We start from the raw sequence: 6,048 nt of genomic DNA on the forward strand, positions 1-6,048 counted from the left end.
TTATTGTTTGATGTTTATGTTGTAGCAGTGAGAAACAGAATTGTGTGCTCAATGCTCTACGAAGGCACACCAGGTCTAGTTTCATGCTGGAAGGGGCTAAGATGAACTCTATACCCCCAAGAAGCACAGAAAATAATGTGCAGGTTTTAGTTATAATTTATTTTCATTCAGATTTTGTTTTGCTGATTAAAACAATGTGGAACAGCTGGAAAATTCAATGTCTTAAGCTTGCCTTGAGGACAGGGCATAAACTGACAAGTGTTCTTATTTACAAAAGTACATTTTAGTTGATTGCACTTAAAGTTTTTGGAAGAACAAATGTGGCAGGTTTTTCTGAGTAAATGAAACAAACTACATCACTGTTGTTGCAAACATTTCTTACTGCTTTGGTTTGAATTTCTGATTTTTTTTTCCATTATTACTGTTTATTACTGCAAGTCAGCACCAATGGAGTTACAGATTTTTCCTCAGAAACATTCTGACAATATCTTTTTTATGTGTGTGAAGTTGATAAAAAATGAGTAGTTGAAGTTACGGTTTAGTTTCCTCTTAATTATCTCTTAAAATTGACTTTACAAAGAAAGTTAGAACAAGCAAGAAATACATATTTGTCTTTATCCTTTCCTACCTACCTTTTTTTGTTGTAAATGTTAAGACAGATAAATTTCTACTGGTAATAGTGCTTTCAGATCCTCATTTTGTCCTAAAATTCATTTATCTAAACTTCTCACTGGCACTAATAGTCTTAATTTCTTATAGAAGTGTCTCACTGAATACATAATACCTGTCTTTGTCAGAGCTGACATAAATCCTGTTCTGAGAGGTCATCTCTCCTGCAGCAGTGACAGCTGAAGGAGTTGCCCTGGTTTTGCCAGTTCCCGTGCTGGAAGCAGATGACTCCTAAAAAAACAAACCTCCATCACATTCACATTTTCCTTGTACCTCATCTGACTGGCAGGAGATTAGCCCTTACACTGTATTATTTTTATCCAGTATATTCCTTTTCATTTTTGTCGTTTTCTGGATGCTGTCATTTCTAGCTAATGACCATGAAAGCTTGTGACAGGAGCAGACCACTTGCTTTCTCCATTTCCTGGTCTTTTCCATCATGGGACTGTGGTCCCCACTGAGCATTTTTCTTTGATTAACTATTCAGAAGGAAGAACTTTGATTCCCATGGGAAAGGAGGAACTGTAATAGAAGAGAAATCAAGCTGTTCGTTTTCCACTTCTCCCCTTTCTTATCCACACCCCGAGAGGAAATTGAATTGAGCAATTTTTAGCTATGTTTTTGGCTATTTTTTCCTTAATTTCTGTTTTAAAATTTAGTGAAACTGACTTCCTAGTCATAAAATGAGTGAAATCACTACATGTCCAATCACACTAAAACTGATCTTAATAGATAGAAACAAATTATTACTGGATATTGGAGGAAGATCAGCCAATTAGTATCAATACACACAGAATACACACACACCAACATCAAATAATCACTCCCAATTTCCTTCACAAATTTCATTATAGCAAAGCAACTGTTTGTCCTTGTTTCCAGAGGCATTTTGTAGTCTTGTGTGTTAATGCTCACTTCTCTGGAAGGCAAAATATTCCTTTAATTGTCACACTTTCGGGAATGTCCCAGTTTGGTTAGCTCATATGGTGGTATGTTAGTGAGGTCTACAAATGGTTCCTGTGAGAAGAAGATCCTAAGGTAACTGTCAGCAGTGGAAATGAGTCACTTCATAGGATTGCATCCTACATTTGAAATCTGACCCCTTGTATAAAACCAAGAGTTTGGTATTTTGTCATATAATGTCCCTTGTCTTGCTCCCTATCTCTCCTTGTTCCAGGAGTGCAAACCAAAGAGGGTCTCCCTCCCTGTAGTGCTTGTCTGTATGCAGAAGCACTGGAAACCAATGAATTGTAGCTTTAGTAATGCTCAGATGTGCATGGCTTGCATGCATCCCTTTGCATTCCTTTCCTTTCCATGCCGAGCACTGTAACTTGGTAGGTGCTGAAGGCAGACTGCCCTGTTCTGATATGCCATTACAGGAAAAAAACAACCAACCCCAAGAAACAAGACAACAAAAAAACCCAACCAACCAACAAAACCCCAAACTCAACTCCCCACCAGAAACATTTAGGTGCATTTCTGTTATAAGAAGAAAAGAATTGCTTATTATGTGTGGCCAGAAGGATCAGGGAATCCACTCTGCCTTTCTCAGTCTGTAGGCAGCAGAGCTCAGAACCTACTCAAGAATGTCAGGGTATGCCTGTTTTAGTTGACCAGGCTCTCTTCTGCCAGACCAAAGTCCAACCCCTGTGGGAGCAATTCCCTGCTATTCCTTCACAGGGCTCTCTGTCCTATGCCCTGCTCCATAATGCAGGCTGGCCCATGTGCAGCAGATTTTGCAGCAGTGTAGCACTGCTTCTGCAGCAGGTGAGACACACAAAGCAGCCAGGTAATGCTGCAGGCTGTGCCAGGGACAACGGGGTCCTCCACCCACGGTGTGACAGTGCCTGCCTCTTATGGGACCAGGCAAAGTCATCTGGATCAGATCATCCATCTGTGCAAGGGCAGGCAGGCTGGAGAGTCCAGGTCCATGCCTTGACCCCAACATGAAGTTAGGTTTGCCTGTGATTAATGCAGAGGTGGCTTGGACAGCACAGTCATCTGGGCAGCCTCCTATGAACCTGCCAGTCACTTCTCAAGCTGTCCAAGCCTCCCTTTTCCACCTCTTAGCAGTATCCCATGAAGAAGCCCTTTCATATAGTTCCTCTACCACACAGAGTGCTTAATTCCCAGAACAGTTTATGCGCACTTTATGTGCCCCCTGAAAGTCCAGCAAAAACTGTGGGATGTGACATGCCTGTTCCTACACCTCCCAGAACCTGCTGCCCCTGGTTACCCTTCTTTGGGTCACAGTTTTAACTCACATGATGTATAAAGGCTGAGAAACAAGTGCAACCTGCTTGGCAGTGTCTGACCCCAATAAAAAAGGTCTGATCAATAGACAAGGTTATCCAGGACAGATCAATGTAGCCAAGTGGAACCACTGCTCACGTTCCTGCTGTCATAGTTTTCCTCTGAGATCACCCTGCCTTGTGACTGAAGCGTTCTATTTTGAAGCACATGGGTACAGTTCCCTTTCCAACTGTTTCAATCCCGAAGCCACAGAGGACTTTCTCACAGATCACAAGACTCCTTAGGAAGTCTGCCTTTCTTTTCCTTAGCTCGTACTACTGGTGGATTAACACTTAAAACTTATGAAAACCTGTTTCTACCTTCCACTGTCAGTGAGGACCTGGTTTTGGTGGCAGTCATAGAACCACAGAATGATTTGAGCTGGACAGGACCTCTAAAGATCATCTAGTTCCAACTCCCTGCCATGGGCAGGGACACGTTCCACCAAACCAAGCTGCTAAAAACTCCATCCAACCTGACCTTGAAGACTTTCAGGGATGGGTGATCCCCAATTTCTTTGGATAACTTGTTGCAATATCTCACCACCCTCACCTAAAAAAAACCCCAAAACCACAAAAACAACAACAACAACAACAAAACAAAAAAACCACCAAAAAAGCCTTCTCTGTTGGCTGTAGTGAAAAGTCTCTGTCATCATGAGGAACAGGCTAGGTCTTGATTGCATATGCTCTTGCCTACTTAAGTTTCCAAAAGGCTCTTCCAGAAGTCAAAATTTTAGCTTTTTGGTGTAATACTTTATTTATATACTGTCCAATTCAAGAAATTACCTTGCTAAGTGCTCTTTCTTATGTTAATGGCTCTCAGGGATGCAACTTGCTTGCTCATCTTGGATGCCAGGAAGGTGTTGACTTTTTTATTGTTGTTACTGTTTTTATCCTGCACAGAACAGACCACTTCAGAAAGTTAATTTCTTCACATCCATGCCTTAGCTTTTCCCAAGCCCCAGCGCATTCCTGGCATTTTTTGAGTGGAATCTTCCTCTGTCCTGCATGCTCTGGTGTAAACTACTACTGCTGGAGATGACAGGTGGTGTGTACATGCTGTCAAGCATTTGACAGGTTGCTGACCAGCAGCTGGAGCTCACTGACATATTACAACACCTCTCTACTTGTTTCTCTCGGCACTCCTGAAGATTATGGCAGCCACTTAGAATAGCAAGAGTGGAATTGAGAAACAGAGGATACATCTCATTTATTTCCATAGCAGCTGGTGCAAGCTCCAACAGAGTGGTGACAGCAATGCTCACAATGAAAGTACAGCCTGCTGTCTTCCTCCGGGTCCTGTTCTGCAGGGTCCCTTCACTTCTGCAGAGTAAGGATCACCAAAATTCCCTTAGAAGGACACTCCAGATCATGCCCTCTTAAGAATCTTTTTTTTTAAACGTCACTATGCCTGTAAATCAATAGCCAGACATGTATCTACATCTTTAAACATCTACACAATCAGGAAAACAAACCCAAACCAAGCAAAACAAAATGAAAAACCAAAACCCAACCAAATTAAAAACAAAGCAAAACAGAAAACAAGTAAACAAAAGAAACCCCAAACCCCAAACCAACAAAGCAAAAACAGCATATATTTTAGCTGTGCCTGAAGAAAGCAAGAAACTATTTTAAATCCTTCACTCAGCAGCCAGCACTTTGAAGGTATGGAGAGGTACACCCTGCTTAAACACAGCTGTTGAGTAACTGTTGGCATGAAAGAAAAACTGTCCTGAAATATGCTCTTACTGCCTCTTCAGAGGCTACCTGCTCCTACTGGCCATCTTTCCTGCAGACACACACCCGTGTGTGGCTGTCTAAACATATGAACAATAAAAAATCTGCATGCTTCACAGTTCAACCAACAAGTTATGTTGGAGGAAGCACATGTTTGATGTCACCAGTTCAAGTGTTTTTTCCTGTCCTAAGTGACAGTATTTTCCTGAATTAATACAGATGTGAGCTTCTCACCCAAGTATGGTCTGACCTTTACTTATCTCCTTACAACACATAAGTATTAAATATTCACCTAAATGCCACAATTAAATTAATACATGACAATCCGAGATTTCATCTTCCTCTGCATGGTTAAACTAAAAATCACCAGTAACAACACAGAGCTCCTCACTGATCTGTCTTCTCCATGAAAGCAGAGTATCACCGCCATGATTTAATCATAACTTGCTAACACACCTGGTGAGAAGACTGGCCTGGCTGAACAGAGAGCTTTGACTGGAACTCAGGAAAAAAAGGAGTTTATGACCTTTGGAAGAAGTGGTAGGGAACTCAGGAGGACCACAGGGATGTTCTGAGGTTATGCAGAGAGAAAAGTGGAAGAAACTGGAACTTAATCTGGCTGCTGCCATAAAATATATTTTTAAAATGTTTCTATAAATATATTAGCAACAAAAGGTTGGCTAAGAATAATCTGCATCATTTATCAGGTGTGTGTGGGGGAAAATGTACTGACAAAGAAGGTTGAGGTACTTAATGCCTTCTTTGCTTCAGTCTCTAACAGTAAGAACAGTTGCTCTGCAGGTACTCAGACCCCTGAGCTGGACAATAGGGAGAAGAATGTTGCCCCCATAATCCAAGGGGAAATGGTCAGTGACCTGCTGTGCCACTTAAGACACAAGTCTACAGTGCTGAATGACATCCACCCAGATGTACTCAGGGAGCTAGTGGAAGAACTCACTAAGCCACTTTCTGTCATTTACCCACAGTCCTGCCTCACCATGGAGGCTCTAGGTCACTGGAGGTCAGCCAGTGCAGTGCCCATTTACAAGAACGGTTGGAAGGAGGATCTGGGAAACTACAGACCTGTCAGCCTGACCTCAGTGCTGGGGAAGGTCATGGAGCAGATAATCTTGAGTGCATCGTATGGCATGTGCAGCACATCCACGGGACTGGGCCCAGCCAACACACCTTTGTGAAAGGAAGGTCCTGCTTGACCAACCTGATCTCCATCTGTGATAAAGCAACCTCCTTAACGAATGAGGGAAAGGCTGTGGATGTTGTCTACTTGGACTTTAGTAAAACTTCTGACAACATTTTGCCCAGCATTCTCCTTGAGAAACTGGCTGCT

Source organism: Catharus ustulatus, chromosome 3 (genome assembly GCF_009819885.2).
Source record: "Catharus ustulatus isolate bCatUst1 chromosome 3, bCatUst1.pri.v2, whole genome shotgun sequence".
Lineage (NCBI taxonomy): Eukaryota > Metazoa > Chordata > Aves > Passeriformes > Turdidae > Catharus > Catharus ustulatus.